This window comes from Erinaceus europaeus, chromosome 21 (genome assembly GCF_950295315.1).
Source record: "Erinaceus europaeus chromosome 21, mEriEur2.1, whole genome shotgun sequence".
NCBI lineage: Eukaryota > Metazoa > Chordata > Mammalia > Eulipotyphla > Erinaceidae > Erinaceus > Erinaceus europaeus.
The window spans coordinates 9,423,508-9,443,077 of NC_080182.1; the positions used below are offsets into that span (position 1 = coordinate 9,423,508).

Below are 19,570 nucleotides of genomic sequence, written 5' to 3' on the forward strand. Positions count from 1 at the left end.
CCCTTCACTGTCAACCATCTAAAGAGAATTATTCATTTATTTCTTTATTTACGAATGTGAGAGAAAGAGCCACAGCACCACTCTGGCACATAAGATGCCAGGGATGGAACTCAGGACCTGTGTCTGTGAACTTAATGCTTTACCCACTGTGCTACTTCCTGGGTTGCCCATAAGCCACCTTTTGATTATAATTATCTTGACATATAATCAAGTATCTATCATGCTAGTTCAATACAACCACCTTAGGGAGAGCAGATTATTTTTGAAAAATGAGAAAACTATGATCCAGAAAAAAAAAATCCTTCTCAATATGCTATAAGTAAGTGCTAGTTTCATATCTTGGTTACAATGCTCTGGAAGGTGTTGGAACAGAGATCTCTCTCTAATCTTTCTCTCTTATACAACTGTCAAAATAAATAAGGAAAAAAAAGAGGAATATGTTAAACACTCAGAGCCTTAAACCACAAAATTCCAAGTCAGAGACAAAAGGTTTATGATCTTGCTGAGAAGATGGACCTTAAAATTGTTTGGCTGCAATGTGTGTGTGTGTGTGTGTGTGTGTGTGTGTATAGTGTACTGTACACTACCACAAAGGCTTTGTTTGCATTTTTCAAGCAACATACAGAAGGTACAAATATAGGAATGAAGTGGGGGTATTGCTAGAAGTTTGAAATGATGGAGTTGGTTTATTGCACCAAAGTGAAAGACTCTGGGGTATCTGGAAAGGGGGAAGTACAGGTCCTGGAAAAGGATACAGAGGACCTAGTGGGGGTTGTATTGTTATGTAGAAAACTGAGAAATGTTATGCATGTACAAATGACTGCATTTACTGTTGAATGTAAAACATTAATCCCCCCCAAAAGAAATAAGTAAAAGAAGTTTAAAATGATTTCTGAGTTGGGGCAGAGAAGTAGTTATTTGAAAGTTTGTGTAAGAAACTCATAGAAATTTGACTTTCATTCCACTTCTTTTTTTTTCTTTTTTATTTATAAAAAAGAAACATTGACAAAACCATAGGATAAGAGGGGTACAACTTTGCACAATTCCCACCACCAGACCTCCGTATCCCATCCCCAACCCTGATAGTTTCCTATTCTTTAACCCTCTGGGAGTATGGACCCAAGGTCATTGTGGGATGCAGAAGGTGGAAGGTCTGGCTTCTGTAATTGCTTCCCCACTGAATATGGGGGTTGACAGGTGGATCCATACTCCCAGCCTGCCTCTCTCTTTCCCTAGTGGGGAAGGGCTCTGGGGAAGCAAAGCTCCAAGGCACATTGGTGGGGTCATCTGTCCAGGGAAGTCTGGTCACATCCTGCTGGCATCTGGAACCTGGTGGTTGAAAAGAGATAAACTTCCTAACTTTTCCCCAAATGGAGAACCCATCTGCTCTATTCTTACCTTTGGGTTTCTGATTTTTAAACAATTTTTTCTGCTTTGTATCTTGATGGTTTTTCAGCCATCAAGTTGCAGATGCTACCATGATGCCACCCTGATTTCCCTGGGCAGATGAGCTCACCAATATGTCCTAGAGCCTCACCTCCCCAGAGCCCTACCTCACTAAGGAAAGAGAGAGACAGGCTGGGGGTGTGGATCGACCTGCCATTGCCCATGTCCAGTGGAGAAGCAATTACAGAAGCCAGACCTTCCACCTTCTGCATCCCACAATGACCTTGGGTCCATACTCCCAGAAGGTTAAAGAATAAGAAAGCTATCAGGGGAGGGGATGGGAGAGAGAGTTCTGGTTGTGGGAATTGTGTGGAACTGTGCCCCTCTTCTCCAATGTTTCTTTTTTTATAAATAAATAAATAAAAGAGTTGTGTGTGGTTATATATATTGATCATTATTAAATCACTAATGAAGCAAAATAAAAGAGGAAGTATTCCTAGCTCACAGAAAAGGTGTCTGCTTAATCTTTATTTCCCTTTAGTTTGTTTTTCCTTTCAGTATAACATTATTTCCTCTGTTGGCTGCAACTGTCAAGGATCAGTGAATGGGATGAGAATTATGTTTAGGGTATCTTATCTGGGCCAGATTTACCATGACTGTCCTACTTTTCAGTCAAAGACCCTCCCTTAACTCTGTCAGAACACTTTATTTGTCCTAGACTTCCCAAGGAAGAGATGGAAAGGCACCTTAAGCTAAGTCATAACTTGATGGGTACAAAACCCATGTAAATAAACAGACTCCTATGGAATAGTACATGCCACAGTGAAACTCCCTCAGTCTGCTCTATGAATGAAAAATTATGTTTGGCAAGTGATCATATCCAATGTCTCTCCTGGAATTTGACTTCTGCTCTATTTTAACAAGAATACTGTTTTAGATCTATTAGTCTCTCACCATTCATTCACACACTCACTTGTTAAAAAGACATTAAGGACCTACTGAAGGCCAGGTATGTTCATCGATTTTAGGAATATGAATAGGAGATTCCGTTTATTCGGAGAGTCTGTAAGTAGACAAGGAGAAAGACCCTTAGAAACCAATCTAAGCAAAAAGCAGTTAGGGATATGCATGCATGAAAGGGTCTGTTACTATAATATTTAAAGATCTCTTAGAAGGTGATTCAGTGAACTTGGCCAGTGGTGCACCATGCTAAGCACCCATGTTAAAATGTGCAAGGACCTAGGTTCAAGCTCCTGGTCCCCTCTTTCAGTGGAGAAAGCTTCATGAGTGGTGATGCAGGGTTGCAAAAGTTCTTCCTTCTCCCTCTCTATCTCTCCTTGCCTTCTCAATTTCTTTCTTTCCTGTCCAATGAAATAAGAAGTAAACCAACAAATAAAGAACAAACAAACAGTTAAAAAGAAGGTGATTCATCTACTGAGACTATTGGGTGGACCCAGCACCTCTGAACTTTTTTGATTTGGTTGGTGGTAACTCATTGGATGGATGGAGGTAGGCAAAACAGGCAGTTTGAATCATTGTCAGTGGAATCAGGTTTCTAGCATTCTCTCATGCAGATTGTGTGGTCAGAACAGAATTCCAAAATTAGTGCTTTAAAAAATAGTATGGAAAAAAAGTATGATATGGTATTAGGTTATTTTGTGGTTAGCAACATATGTTGTGGGCTTGTTTTATTTATTTTTTTAATCTCTAAAGTGTCTTGCAAATCTTGGGGCACTGGTTAAGACTTGCCTTTGCTCATGCAATGTCAATGTTATGTTATAGATGTGACTCATTTGGATAAACCACAAAAAGTATACGTGACCTCCTCTCCCTTGTGAGGCTGAAGAGAGATGGCTAGGAGTGGAAGTCCAAAGTGGCTGAGAGAACAGTCTTAGTATCCCTCTCCCCCACCTCCTGGCTTATATTCCCAGATCTACTACTTAACTTGGGCATGTTTTTTATTTTATTATTATTATTATTTTAAAAAACATTATTTATAAAATTAAAAATATCGACAAGATAATAGGATAAGAGGGGCACAATTTCACACAATTCCCACCACCAGAGTTCTATATCCCATCCCCTCCCTTGAAATATTCCCTATTCTTTATCCCTCTGTGAGTATGGACCAAAGACCTTTATGGGGTGCAGAAGGTCTGGCTTCTGTAATTCCTTCTCTGTAGGACATGGATGTCAGCAAGTGGATCCACCCCCAGCCTGTTTCTATCTTTCCCTATGGGCAAGTGGGGCAGGACTCTGGAGAGGTGGGGTTCCAGGACCCACCTGAAGTGGTGAGGTCATCTTGGGCATGTTTTTAAACTCCACATTGTCATCAAAGGTTTGAGTTTGATAGTTAAGTAAGATAATTCTGGTTTAATGGTCTTCCAGTAGCAGATTATGAACTGAGGCTTTGTGTGAAACTGACTTATTAAAAAGCAGACTGTGTAGAAATCTTTAAGAAGAAAGACAATTTTATACACTTATTTTCTTTGAGACAGCATGGCTTGAAATTCTACCCTTTTTTTTTTTTTTGTTCTGCTGACTAGTCCATTCCTCCATGATAGTGTTAGTGGCTTTGTAGCATATTTACAGCATGAATTCCCATCAGTATTTTCTTCTTTTTTAAAAAAATATTTATTTATTCCTTTTAGCTGCCCTTGTTGTTTTGTTGTAGTTATTATTGATGTCATTGTTGTTGGATAGGACAGAGAGAAATGGAAAGAGGAGGGGAAGAGAAGACAGACAGAGAGGGGGAGAGAAAGACAGACACCTGCAGACCTGCTTCACCACCTGTGAAGCGACTCCCCTGCAGGTGGGGAGCCAGGGACTCGAACCGGGATCCTTCCACAGGTCCTTGTGCTTTGCGCCGCCTGTGCTTAACCTGCTGCGCTACTACCCGACTTCCTTCCTTTTTTTTTCTTTTTTGTATATTCTGTCTGTTCTTTCACAACTGTTTTTCCAGATGAACTTTAGAATCATTTTATCAGATTTCTAGAAAACTTACTTAGGAGTTTAGATTGACGGTGGTTTAATTATAGATTGAATCCCTAAATTATAAATTTTGAGGTGAAGTGACACCTTTACATTTTTAATCTTTCTGTCTAAGAACATGACTTTCTTCTCCGTGCGTTCCTCTGTTCCTTTAGATGCTGTGGTACTATTTTCAGTTTTTATCTACTAGGAAATGCACATGTTTTCTGGATTTATTCACACGTATCTTATGTAGTGAGTGGGGTCTGTTTTCATAGTCCTTTTCTTTCTGTTTTTTTTTTAATGTTTATTTATTTATTTATTTCCCTCTGTTGCCATTGTTTTTTTTTTGTTGTTGTTGTAGTTGTTCTTGTTATTGATGTTGTTGTTAGATATGACAGAGAGAAATGGAGAGAGGAGGGGGTAGACAGAGAGAGGGAGAGAAAGACACCTGCAGACCTGCTTCACCACCTGTGAAGCGATTCCTCTGCAGGTGGGGAGCCAGGGGCTCCAACAGGGATCCTTCCACCAGTCCTTGAGCTTTGATCCACCTTTTGTTGCCTTTGTTGTAGCCTTGTGTTTATTATTGTTGTTATTGATGTCCTGTTGGATAGAACAGACAGAAATGGAGAGTGGAGGGGAAGACAGAGAGGGGGAGAGAAAGACAGACACCTGCAGACCTGCTTCAACGCCTGTGAAGCGACTCCCCTGCAGATAGTTCGAGCCGGGGGCTAGAACCGGGATCTTTACACCAGTTTTTGCTCTTCACGCGATGTGCGCTTAAACCTGTTGCGCTACCGCCAGACTCCCTTCATAGTCCTTTTCAAAATGAATGACGTTTTTACTCTGAGTGTATAAGAAACCTACTGATATTTTGCATTTTTTTTTTGTTGTTGCTGATCACTTAGTTGAATTTACTTATTTATTGATAGTTTTTTTTGTTGTTGACTGTCTTGGATTTTTGAGTAATGCAATGGTAGCACCTGTCAAAAAACGGGAGGGGGACAGCCTTATTTAAAATAGTAATGTCACTTAACAGTTATTTTGTTGTTTCATCTATTTGTTTTTTTACGTTTTTTTTTAAAAATCTTTTCTTTTTAAAAAATTATTTATTTATGTATTCCCTTTTGTTGCCCTTGTTGTTTTATTGTTGTAGTTATTATTATTGTTGTTATTGATGTTGTCATTGTTAGATAGGACAGAGAGAAACAGAGAGGAGCAGAAGACAGAAAGGGGGAGAGATAGACCCCTGCAGATCTGCTTCATCACTTGCAAAGCTTTCCCCCTGCAGTTGGGGACTGGAGGCTGGAACCTGGGTCCTTGTGCCTTGTAACATGTGTGCTCAGCCAGGTGCACCACCACCTGGCCCCTGAATTAATGTGTTATTTTATTTTTTTCATATTTATTTATTTATTCCCTTTTGTTGCCCTTGTTTTATTGTTATAGTTATTATTATTATTGTAATTGATGTTGTCATTGTTGGATAGGGCAGAGAGAAATGGAGAGAGGAGAGGAAGACAGAGAGGGGGAGAGAAAGAAAGATACCTGCAGACCTGCTTCAATGAAGCGAATACCCTGCAGGTAGGAGACCAGGAGGCTTATGTGGTCCTTGTGCTTTGCACCACGTGCCCTTAACCCACGGTGCTACCGCCTGACTCCCTGAATTAAGGTTTAAACTACCTTTAGACTATATTGCTTCTAGACTGACATTTTTCATACACACTTATAAATATTAGTATAACTTAAGAAATACTCAGAAGAAAATACATATCAATTTTATGTCTGAAAGAATAGCAGTGTCTTTTATTAATAGCAGTGCTATTCTTTCTTACTGAAAGAATAGCAGTGTCTTTTATTTTCCAGAGTCTCTTAAGAGACTCTCCGTATAAGACTTTATGTGTAACTACAGCTCATACCTGAGTTATTAAAAAACCTAGAGGAAGAAATATGAAAGAAGTTGTAACGGGAGACCTGATGGTAAGTGTCAAAGAAGAGAAGATGGATTCTGGTTTTATAGCATGTAGAGTTAGGGTGATGTAATCACATATATATATATATATATATTTGGTAGCTTTCCATAAAATACCATGGATATTACGGAAGAGAAGAAAGGGAATACTCAGGAGAGGTATAATTATCTTCTGCTTGTCTTCTGTATGCCAGAAAATAGAGGAGAAAATGTCTTCAGAGGTGTGGTTTTCATCATTATGGTACACTGGAAAGTAACCAAAGATTGGTTGTCTCTGCTTGAGGACTAGACTCTGGTTGGCCAGGTGTGTCCGGCCACAGGTCTGGGGTCTTGGAGTCCGTATCACTGCAATTGGATTTGGAAGGCTCTGACTGGATCTGATGAAGGCCACGAGAAAGCAGTTGTATGGCTTCTCCTAGGGAGGGGCTGTCACACTCTCTGAACCATAGCCATTTTGCTTTTCCAAGTCCCAGAGTCCATCTCAGTTTTGTTGGAGAAGGGGTGCAAAGCTGCAAAGTTAACACCGGAACCAATTTAAAATCGGCACTTTTATTTCTGAGGAATAGTTTCTTTCCAAAAATGTCCTCAGTTTTACCTGTGGAGACTGTCAGAAGCAAATTATTTCCAGCTTTGTTAGTTGAACCTAGAATCATTTTCTAGGGAAACCATTTCCCTTTCTTACAGGAGGCCACCCAGGAGGCTTCTGCAGTCTAGTTAGCTGGCTCCCGGCTTTGGGAGATAGAAATTTAGTGGGTTGCCACCAGGGCTTTGTATTTTCTCCCCTAGGTTCACAGAGAGAAGAGGGCATAGCAAGGAGGATGACGGGGAGCTTAAATCTATAACTATTCTGGGCTCCCTGATCCTGTGCCCTAGGAACCTTGCTGTGTGATAGGTGAAGTATTTTGTTTTTTTTTATTACTAGCCCAATTGTCTTCAGAGCCTCCCTGAACCTCTTCAAACATCTCTTAATGAGAAACTCAGCCAAAAAAAAAAAAATCTCACCTGTCTCTTTGCCCTCCAAACACCCTTTTGTGTTCACACATCCATTAATGGTTCCTTCAGCCACTCAGCTTCCCAGATCAAGAACATGAGCTTGGTCTTCAATTCTCCATTAACTATCCCATTTGATTTGTTGACACAGTCTTTCAAATCCATCTCTTCCCATCTCCCTTCATTACTGCCTTTTTCAGATTCTTCAATCTGGGCACCTCTTTCCTCCATTTTCCGTAGCATCACTTTCTGTGGCTCTGTCTGCATTCTCTGAATCTCCATCCTTCCTTCTATGAGAATGATCTTTATCAAAGTACTCTGTAGTTAAATACCAAATATAAGTCCACAATCACTGGTCTTCAAAAAGAAAAAAAAAGTTAAGCAAAGTTTCAGTAATTGGTTACTTTTTGTACCTTTAGCACCAAAATTCATCTCAGTGACAAAATTTGATCCAAACTTTAAAGCACATTGCAAAAATATTGAGAGTGAATTGCCAGTTGTGCGTCAAGGGTCTAGTGAAGGAGTTCACACAATCAGAAACTTAGAAGGAAGCACAGTTTATTAAAGGTTGTGTGCAATTGCAGAAAGGTGGAGAGACCGTCTACTCTGGCTTTCAGAGACTCAGGGGCTTACAAGGGGACTTAAAGTTCTGGCTGGGGGCTTATAGCTTCAGAATGGAATTTTCTTTTTTCCTGACCTATGTTTATCTATATTTTATTAACCTGAGAAATTACTGGCACTGGTGTTCTATTTCTTTTTTTTTTTTAAATTTATTTATTCGCTTTTGTTGCCCTTTTTTATTGTTGTAGTTATTATTGCTGTTGTTGTTGTTGGATAGGACAGAGAGAAATGGAGAGAGGAGGGGAAGACAGAGGGGGGAGAGAAAGACAGACACCTGAAGACCTGCTTCACCACCTGTGAAGCGACTCCCTTGCAGGTGGGGAGCCGGGGGCTTGAACTGGGATCCTTATACTGGTCCTTGAGCTTTGTGCCACATATGCTTAACCTGCTACGCTACCACCCGACTCCCTGGTGTTCTATTTCTTATTGTGTTTATGTTAAGTAATTAAAGTTGATAGGAGAAACACCCCCCCACCCCAGATCCTTTGACTTTTGCCCCAAGTTGTTGAAAATTTTATAATTGTCAGGGAGGTAGGAAGGACAAAACTGTGAGTGTCTTAGATAGCAAAGACTTTCAGGTGTGATTGAACTAAGAACCTTGAGTTTAAAAGATTGTCAAGTGGGCCAAAAAAAATCAGTAGGGTTTTTTTTTCTCTTTTTATTGATTTAATAATGATTGACAAGATTGTGGGATAAGAGGGGTACAATTCCACATAATTCACACAATCAGAGTTTTGTATCCTATACCCTCCACTGGAAGCTTTCCTATTCTTTATCCCTCTAGGAGTATGGACCAAAGACATTTATGGGGTACAGAAGGAGGGAGGTCTGGCTTCTGTAATTGCTTCTCTGCTAGACATGGGTATTGGCAAGTCGATCCATATCCCCACCCTGTTTCTGTCTTTCCCTAGTGGGGCAAGGCTCTGGGGAGGTGAGGTTCCAGAACACACTGGTGAGGTCATCTGCTCAGGGAAGTCAGGTTGATGTCATAGTAGCATCTTCAATTTGATGGCTGAATAGCATTAAGTTTTAAAGCAGAAAAAATTGTTTAATAGGAACATAAAGGTAAGAATAGAGCAGATGAGATTTGGGGTTTCCATTTTGGAAAAAGTTAGTAGGTCTGTTTTAGATATATTCCTTTTATTACTTTATTTAATTTAAAGTCTATTGTGTCAGAGATGAGAATGGCTGTTTCTGCCTTTTTTGTGGTTCATTAGCCTGCATGATAGTTTTCCATAGTTCACTTTAGTCTGTGTTTGTCTTGTTGGGTCAGGTGGGATTCTTGCAAGCAACATATGGTTGGTTGTGTTGAGTTTTCTGATCCACCCTCCCACTCTGTGCCCCTTAGTGGGTGAGTTTAAGCAATTGACATTTATTGATATTATGGATTTAAGGTATTGCAGTGCTATTATTCAACAACTTTTTATTTGCTCTGATATATGGCAAGTATTATGGTGATGTTCTTCTTTATAAGAGGTCTTTTTTAGAACCTTTTTCAGGCCAGGCTTGGTGATGTTTCCTCCTTTAAACTGTTGCCTGTCTGAAAAGGTTTTGATTTCTCCATCAAGTCTGAATGAAGGTCTAGCAGGATATATTATTCTTAGTTGAAACCCTTTTTCATTGAGGGCTTGATAGATACCTTGCCATTCTTTTCTGGCTTTTAGAGTTTGAGTGGAGAAGTTTGCTGATAGTCTTATGGGCTTTCCCCTATATGTGACTTTTTGTTTTTCTCTTGCAGCTTTTAGGATCCTTTCATTATCCTTACTTCTTCTCATTGTAACTATGATGTGACTTGGTGTCTTCAGGTCTGGGTTGCTTCTGTTTGGGACTCTCTGGGACTTTTGGATCTGAATGTCCTTTCTGTTGTTTAGGTCTGCAAAGTTTTCTTCTATAATTTCCTCTAGGATATTTACTTTCCATTTCTTTCTTTCTTCCTCTGGCAGGCCAATTATACGAATGTTTACTTCTTTTGAGATCATCCTATATGTCTCTGTTGTTGTTTTCAGTGTCTCTCAATATCTTTTTTTTTTTTTTTTTTTTTTAGCTCTTTTAGCTCTTTCTTAGTTATCTCTAGCTCATCCTCTGTCTGGCTGATTCTGTTTTCTGCTTCTGTTAATCTGCTTTCCCTTCCCTCAGCTTCTTTATTCAGTTCAGTTATAGTATTAGCTTGTTCTGCTAGTTGTCCTTTCAGCTCAGATATTTCATCTTTCAGTTCTCTAATTACCTCGAGGTAGCTAGTATTTTCCTTGAGGGTCTCATCTGTTGTTTCCCTATTTCTGATAGTTCTTTCCTCCATAGTTGTCTTCATTTCTGTGATTATAGGTATATTATAACTTGCATACTTTTCTTATCTATGGTTACTTCTGACTGACTTGGAGTTTCTTCTGGGTTCCTGTCCTGATTCATTGTGGTAGCAATTTAATTTGCTCTTGATTTAACCATTTTTTTATGTGGTTTGTATTTTTGTGTTCTGTCATTCTTCAGTTGTTGTGTTTTGAGTACAGCCATGCTAAACTAAAGTCTTTTCACAAATGCAGTCAGAAACCTCAGAAAGTATAGCAATAGCAACTGAAGCAAAGATTGATGCAGTTCGAGCAATACCAGTTAGCCAAACAATACTCCAGTCCAAGGGAAAAAAAAAACTAAAAGAAAAGGAAAGAGAAAGGGAAAAAGACAAAGCAATAGTAGACAATTATGCAGATCTACTGTCCACTATAAATTCTAGAGATATCAAGAGTAGAAAGGAAAGGAGAAGAGAGAGACAGACAGAGAGAGAGTCCACTCTGAGTCAGATCTCTTCCACAAAATAATTCACAAACAAGTATCAGTGAATTCAGAAAGCAAAAGAAAAAAGAAGAAGGGGAAAAAAGAGCAGTGAAAGGAAAGAGATTTTTTTTAATTATTATTATCTAGGAGGAGAGACAAAGTAGGGTGGAAGGAAGAGGGAGAAAGAAACAAGTTCCTCCCACAGTGGATAGCACACCCAGCCACTTATCAGTGGAAAAAAGCAACAATTAATTTTAATTGTTAATTTTGGTCAACCTGAGGAAGAGGGAAAAGGGATATGCATATATATTAAATAAAATAGAGTAAAAAAACCCTAAAAAGTCAGTCTGCAGCTTGGACCGCTCCAGATTGGCTGACCACAGCCTGGTCCCCTTCCTAAACAAAGAAAAGACAACCAATTATAAGAAGTATCAAAAAAAAAAATCCCTCCAGCTAGTCAGGGAGGCAGGAAGGGCTGAGGCCCTGATTGTTCAGGTGTTCTGCCACTCAAATAGAGCTCCAGCCCCCTCCAAAAAGAAAAAAGAAGAAAAAAGAAAAAAAGACTTCTAATGACATCTGTGCGGGGTCAGGAATCTTGGTAAAGAAGAAAGCTCCACAGGAAGCCTGCTAGGAGCAGCTGGCCAGCCTGTGGGGGCTGGTTTTGGGGTGAGGGGGAAGGGTGAGTTCATAAATAGTCAAGTCAAAGATTTTCCTTTCCTTTGTCCTTTTGGCCTATGATTGCCAGCCCAAGAGTGGATGATAGGAATCTTTTTTGGTGTCACACTGACCACCCTTGCTTTCCCTTACCACTGATGGTCAGAAATCCTTCCCTCTCCTGAGAATTCCGGGCTGAAAGCTGCTTTTTTTTTTTTTTCCCAGAGCTCAAAACAGGTGTTGTCTCCAAGTCACCACCTTGACTCCGCCCCTATTTTAGGCATATTCCAGGATGCTTTTGACTTCACTAATTTTTGTCTGAGCCCAACAGCTAAATGCAGGTGGGCTAAAGGTATTGTCTAGGGAGATGGTGTCAGAATTGGAAATAGGACTAGAAAGCTAGATTAGGACAGAGAGTAGCTCCCAAATATGGGTAAAGTATATAAATATTATTAAGTATAAACCCCACTGATTTAATCTGGGGCCCATATTCATCATAGGAGCTTATGCAATGTCTGCGTTCCCACTGGTCTGAACTCACAGTCTGTGGTCATAGCTAGGAACATTCTAGGCTGCATTCATTTCAGCACCCATCTTCTTCAAGTGGCAGAGTGTGCTGACCCAGCCTCCCTTCAGAGAGTGGGGCAGTTTCTACCATTGTTGTTCTACACTGAGGACAAGGTCCTCTAGAGACGCACAAGAGGGCTTATGATGCTGTTCCTGATGGAAATGACCAGTGATGGTGGAGAGAGGGATCTGTTAGCAGTGTAGGACCATCATCTCTGTGTGGGAATACCAGGATTCCCTGATTGGGGAGTAGGGTCTATTATTATTTTTTATTGATTTAATAATGATCGACAAAACCATAGGACAAGAGGGGTACAATTCCATACAGTTCCCACCACCAGAGATCGAGTAAGGATCCCGGTTCGAGCCCCCGGCTCCTCCCCACCTGTAGGGGAGTCGCTTCACAGGTGGTAAAGCAGGTCTGCAGGTGTCTGTCTTTCTCACTCCCTCTCTGTCTTCCCCTCCTCTCTCCATTTCTCTCTGTCCTATCCAACGACAGCAACAACAATAGTAATAATAACCACAACAATGATGGAACAAGGGCAACAAAAGGAGAAAAAATGGTCTTCAGGAGCAGTGGATTCGTGGTGCAGGCACCGAGCCCTAATGATAACCCTGGAGGCAAAATAAATAAATAAATAACACTGGGGCAAAAAAAAAAAAAGAGAAGCAGAGCTCAGAATGACGCAGTGGCTCGCTCTGAAGACGAAAGGGACATAGGCAACCTCTAGAAAGTTGGGAAAGCAGTGAAAGGGTCTCCCCTACAGTCTCCAGAAGCAACAGAGCCCTGTAACACCTTAGTTTTAGGCCCACAAGACTCCTTTGGACTTCTTACTTCCAGAACTATAAGACAATAAATGTCGGCAGAACTCTGGTGGTGGGAATTTTATGGAATTGTACCCCTTCTCCTACAATCTTGTTCATCATTATTCAATCACTAAAAAGGACTGAAGAAATAAAATGAATAGGTATCTTTATACAAAAGCTAAGACTAACTGAAGCTGGGGGAAGGTGAACAGAGAAACATTACAACGGATTTCTGCCTCTAAATCAGAAAACTGAGGCCAAGTATTTAGCTACCAAACTAAGGAAGTTCAGCATAGTAATTATACTATGAGGTTTTTGGAGTCTGATGCTTTGGATTTTGGGTACTTTTTAAAGGAAATATTTATTTATTTATCAGTGTGTGTGTGTGTATCTGGCATATGTGATGCTGAAGATCAAAGCCAAAACTTCATGCTTGCAGGGGCTGTCCCTCCTCTGCTAACTCCCCAGCCATAACTTGGGGCATTTTTTTAAAGCTCTAGCAAGGACTGATTACACAAACTTCCCAGAACCTCAGTGCCTCATCTTTAATAGGGGATTCATAGCAGAAGCTCAGAACTGTTCCAGTGGTTGAATGAAAGCTCGTGTATAGAGAAAACTTTGTTACAGTAACAGGCTCAGTGGAGGCATAGCCGCTAGCACGGTGGGGTCCTCTCTGGATTATACTGTTGCCTTCTCACATTCACAAAGAAGGAGAATCAAATATGGTGAATATGAGAAATGAAAACCTGAATTTCCCTACAGGGCACAATACATAGGGTCTGTGGTTACATTCTTGCAGATAATGTGGTCGTATGAGAACTTCCTGGTCACTGCACTGGCAACTACACAATCCTGAGCCCCAGTGAAAACACACGTCATGGTGTTTTGCAAGACTGAGAGGGGGTTGTTGAGCACTGCACAGTGGGGTCCCCTGTGTGCCTGGCACAAGGCATGGATCTCGCCTTCATCTGGGTTTTCTCTCTTCCTGAGATCTTTGTTAAACGCAGCAAAGTGACCCACTACCCTCCTCCTTGTTCTCCCCCCCCACCAAGGTCAGCTGTGGGGCATGTTCCCAGACGTTTTGAAATCTAAACAACCACAACTGGGGAGAACTTTAACAAACATCCATTAAGTCACTGTTAGCACCGTCAGAAATGGCACAACTAGTCATTTCTAGTAGTTAATGAAGTTCAACTGTGAACTGTAAAGCCGCTTATTGTCCCAGACTAGCTTTCGCCCAGTCATGATATGGGCTCTAAGAACTTTTGTGTTAAAATGTGCCTGTTATTCAGACAGGCTATTCATTAGGGAGCTACTCTCTTCCCTGATGCAGCTTTCTGTCCCTTTTCCGGCCATGACATCACCTCCCCAGACAATAACTTGGATCCACCTGCATATCAGATTTCAGGCTCAGGGGAAAGCAAAAACAAAACAAACAAACAAACAAACAAACAAAAAAAAACTAGTATAGCTACAGGCCCTTTGAAATATAACTAAAATATGCCTACCAGCTATCTACAAAATGGAGGACCCCCCCAACACTTCATCTGCAGTATTCCAGCCTTTAGGCTCATGACTGTTCAACAATTTGTTTGGCTTTGTATGTTAACTCTCTTTTCAGCCACCAGGTTCCAGATGCTGACATGATGCTGACCAGACTTCCTTGGACAGACGACCCCACCAATGTGTCCTGGAGCTCTGCCTCCCGAAAGAGAGAGGCAGGCTGGCAGTATGGGTCAACCTGTCAACACCCATGTTCAGCAGGGAAGCAATTACAGAAGCCAGACCTTCTACCTTCTGCATCCCACAATGACCTTGGGTCCATACTCCCAGAGGGATAAAGAATAGGAAAGCTATCAGGGGAGGGGATGGGATATGGAGATCAGGTGGTGGGAAGTGTGTGGAGTTGTACCCCTCCTATCCTATGGTTTTGTTAATGTCTCCCTTTTTAAATAAATAAATTAAAAATTATTATTATCTTTATTTATTGGATAAATAGAGAGAGTCAGAAATCAAGAGTGTAGGGGGAGATAGAAAGGAAGAGAGACACCTGCAGCCTTGCTTCTCCACTAGCAGTTTTCCTCCTGAAGGTGGGGACTGGGGGCTCAAACTCAGGTCTTTGCACACTGTAGCATGTGTGCTCAACCATCTGGCCCCGAGAGAGGTGATTAATCACCTGGGGGTCTTAGAGTGCCTCCAATTTTTGAGATCAGTGGACCTGGATATCCGTAAGCAGCTTTCAAAGACGAAGTTGTGTATTGTAACAGAGAGATGGGAGCCCTCCAGAAGTCTGTTCTATCACATTTTCTCCCTAGGTCACACAGTCCTAGCAGGGATATGACGGGCATGACTTGAATCTCTTTAAAGTTGACGGCTTTCCTCTCTGGGTGAACTTGTGGCTGAGAAGGAGAGGGGAGGAGAAGGAGGCCCTTGGCTTAGTCATGACCCTCGGGCCTGCGTGGTGGCTGCTGAGGAAGGGAGTGGGTGTGAGAGAGCTTGCCATGCTCTGAGGCCCAGCCAGTTCCTGGAAAAGCTGCAAATCCTCCCAGAGGAGGAATAGCTCAAGCAACTGAAGACATCATTATGGGGTGACTTTAAGGCCAAAGAGAAGGTAATCTAGAGGGGAAAGGTGGTGGGCAGCAGTGGGAACTCAACCTCAGTTTACGCCCCGCTGCTGCCCTCCAGCTACCCTCTCCCCACTTCCAGCTGGCTGTCCTGGAGCCTGCACCCCTCCAATCCCGGCCTTGTTCGCCAGATGAACTGCCGTGTCTGCGCCTTGCGGAAGGCAGGGCCTCTTTGGACAGAGCCGTGTTTGTCTCCACTGTGTGTTGAACTTGGCAGGTGCAGACGCATCCCATTCCAAGTCAAACTACCACCTTTCAGAAGAGAGGGCTGGGCCTGGAATCCACACTTCAGGGTGGACCCCATGAGCAACACTGAAGGTTGCAAATGACGATTGTCCTTCTGCACGAACCGTGCCAGGCCTGCTGCTGGTAATGACGGGGGAAGAGAAGAAACAGGCACTTGGCGCTGGAGGTAACAGGAAGAGGCTGGAGGGCTGCGGGCAGTTTCAGGACCGGATGTTCAAGCAGCTCTACCGAGTCAGCTGCTCCTTTGGACCAGTGAACAGTTATCAGCCACGCCGATGCCACCTGCACACAAACCCGGAGACACAGAGCTAGCTCAAGACAGTCTTGATGCTCAGAACCAGCCTTCCTGTAGCAAAGAGCTGGAGGGGGCCGGGCGGTAGTGCGGTGGGTTAAGAGCACACGGCGCCAAGCGCAAGGACCCGCGCAAGGACTCTGGTTGGAGTATCCGGCTCCCCATCTGCAGGAGGGCGGCTTCACAGACTGTGAAGCAGGTCTGCAGGGGTCTTTCTCTCTCCCTGTCTGTCTTCGCCTCCTCTCTGGATTTCTCTACTCCAGTAATAACCCTGGAGGCAAAAAAGAAAAAAGAAAGAAAGAAATAGAGAGAGAAGGAAAGAAAGAAAGGAAGAAAGGAAGGAAGGGAGATCTGGAAAAGCAATAAACACATTTATGAAGTTTCCTGCCTCTTCCTATTGTCCTCCACCCCCCATGATATGATCAGAAAGGCAAAAACTTTTTTTTTTTTCCCTTTGGCTTGTTTTATTTATCAGAGCACTGCTCAGCTCTGGCTTATAGTGATTTGGGGGGTTGAACCTGTGACTTTAGAGCCTCAGGCATGAGACTCTCTTTTCATAACCATTATGCTATCTACCCCCACCCAGCAAAAACATTTTTTTTTAATTTATAAAACGGAAATATTGACAAGATCATAGGATAAGAGGGGTACAATTTCATATACTTCCCACCACCAGAACTCTGTATCCCATCCCCTCCCCTGATAGCTTTCCTATTCTTAAATCCTCTGGGAGTATGGACCCAGGGTCATTGTGGGATGCAGAAGTTGGAGGGTTTGGCTTCTGTAATTGCTTCCTCGATAAAGATGGGCATTAGCAGATAGATCCATACTCCCAGCTTGTCTCCCTCTTTCCCTAGTGGGGCGGGGCTCTGGGGAAATGAAGCTCCAGGACACATTGGTGGGGTCATCTGTCCAGGGAAGTCCAGTTGGCATCGTGTTAGCATCTGGAACCTGGTGGCTGAAAAAGAGTTAAGATACAAAGCACAACAAATTGTTGGCTAATCATGAACCTAAAGGCTGGGATACAATAGATGAAGATTTGGGGTCTCTGTTTTGGAAAAAGATGGTAGGTTGATTTTAGGTATAATTCCAAGGGCAGCAAAAACATTTTTCAGCTTCAGCTTCTCATTTGAAAATTGCTGCCAGAGACAGCATGTAGCGGAATGTTGTCGATGACGGCCTGGTAGCTCAGAGTCAGAGGCCAGATGTGCTCCAGTCCCCTCAGCTCCACATGACTTGGACTGGTGAACTAGACCCTCAGTGTCACCATTTCCTTCTCTTGAAGATGGAGGAGCCATGTATCCACAGTCAGTGGCAACACTAGAGTCTCCACTTTGCAAGGAAGCGTTTAGGTGGCTGTCATTTTCATCAGCCTTGGCTGGGTTGTCACAGCTTTTTCACGTACGGTTTCTCCCTGTAGCTGCATCCCATGAGGTGGGAAGGGGAAGGGTGGTAGGTGACTAAACTACATTTTCTTTCAAAATCTGAAGAGCTTTGTCAGTGGAAGTGATGACAATGACAGCGCTATAGCCAGCACAGAGAAAATACTTCTAGATTCAAAGTTGGATCTGTTTTTTTTTTTTTTTTTTCTTTTTGGTGAATTTGTTATCAGACAAAGAACTTCTATGGAGGCAGACAATGTTGAATGTTTTCCAAAGACCCTCGAGGGCCACCAAGATGGATGTTCTGTTTTAGGGAAAATACATCGTGCTGTCTGGTAGGCATTGATTTATTTAATTTGTAAATCATCTTTATGTATGGGATAGAGACAGCCAGAAATCTATTTACTCATTTACTTATTTATTTATTATTTATTTATTCCCTTTTGTTGCCCTTGTTGCTTTATTGTTGTTATTGATGTTGTTAGATAGGACAGAGAGAAATGGAGAGAGGAGGGGAAGAAAGAGAGGGGGAGAGAAAGATAGACACCTGCAGACCTGCTTCACCACTTGTGAAGCGACTCCCCTGCAGGTAGGGAGCCGGGGGGCTTCAAACCTTGTGCTTTGCACCACGTGCACTTAACCCGCTGCGCTACTGCCTGACTCCCGAGACAGCCAGAAATCAAGAGGGAATGGAGTGAAAGAGAAAGGGAGAAAAACAAGAAGATGGCTGCAGCCCTTGCTTCACCACTCACAAAGCTTTACCCCTGCAGATGGGGACTGGGGGTGCGAACCTGTAAGGTGCACTCAACCAAGTGCGCCACTACCCAGCCAGTCTTTCCAGCAGACATTTACTGTGAGCACCTCTTAGAATTATTCATTTTCTTGTCACCCCATTGGAAAGGTTTTTTTTTAAGTGAAATTAATTTTAGAAACATTTTAATCCTGCATATTAACAATATTATAATTTCAACAGTTAATATAAAAATTATTAATGAGGTGTTTTATTTTTCATACCAGGTCCCTGAAGCCCAGTGTCTATATTACACTTACATTTCAATTCCAATGCTGAAAATTCACTGGAAAATCTTGAGTGGTATTTAGATTTTTATAACATCTCAGTTGCCAGAAAATATTAATACATTTGAGTCATTCTGAATATGCTTAAAAGTTTTTCGGCCAAATCAAGTATCCATTTTAGATTTAAATTAAAATGAGCAAACTTTGGAACTGGAGAGGTAGCTCTGTGAGTGGGGTGTGTGACTCATCTTACAACGACCCAGACTTGAACTCTGACACCACACAGGAACGCCACAGTGTGAGTGAAGTTCCAGAACTCTCTGTTTTTGTCTCCTCCTTCTTCTTCTTCTTCATTTTTTTTTTTTAGCTTGTCTCTCTTTCTGATTAAAAAAGTTGACTAGGAGCAGTGAAAAGTGAAAGCAGCCTAGATGCCCGTCATCAGAGGACTGGCTAAAGAAGTCATGACATATGTATGCCACGGAGTACTATTCTGTGCCACCAAAAAGATGATAGTGTGTCCTTTGGGACTAAATGGATGGAACTGGAGGTGATTATACTTGGCCAAGTGAGTGAAGAGATGAAAGTCAACCACTGGATGGTTTCACTCATATGTGGAATCCAGAGATCTGATTTACATGAACTTGCCAAACAAACAAACAAAACAGAAGCAAACAGACTGTTTGCAGGACTTGTGAGAACTCTGGTGGTTATCTTTGGGAGGTGGGAGGGTGGGCTATAGGACTTGTGTGGTGGTGGGGTGTGGGAGTTTACGTTATAATCTTGTAACAAACTGTTCAGAGCCAATGAAAAATTAAAACTGTTCTTTGCAGCAATGTTTTATTGGGTTGATTTACTTATTTATGGTTATCTGTTCTTTCAAAATTGACTTGGCTATTACTTCTCTGTATTCCATGTCATTTCTGTATCATCCTATCAGATGTAGGAGGCTAAAAGCACCCCCCCAACCCTAACCCCAAAGATGTCCATGTCCTAACTTCTGAATCCTGTAATTTTTATCTAGTATGAAAAGGTCTTTGCAGATGTGATTATGAATCTTGAGATATGGTTAAGAATTTTGAAATTATCCTGGATTATACAGGAGGATCTTAACTGTAAGAAAAAGGTGAGGATTTAACTACTATGCAAACATAAGGTCACATAAAGATGGGGCAGTGGGATTTAAAGATGTCAACCTTAAAGACTGAGCGATGTGGCTACGAGCCAAGACATGCTAGCAACCACCAGCAGTTGAGAAGCAAGGAACAGATTCTCCCCGTTA

At 41.9% G+C, this 19,570-nt stretch overlaps 1 long non-coding RNA gene across 1 annotated transcript; it reads left to right on the forward strand.

The window, feature by feature from the left end:
• Positions 1 to 15,224: 15,224 nt before the first annotated feature.
• LOC132535273 (uncharacterized) lies at positions 15,225 to 18,989 on the forward strand. The gene is made up of 3 exons (XR_009547045.1): positions 15,225 to 15,341; positions 15,572 to 15,766; positions 18,659 to 18,989. It is a non-coding gene; the product is annotated as an uncharacterized LOC132535273 (long non-coding RNA).
• Positions 18,990 to 19,570: the final 581 nt, after the last annotated feature.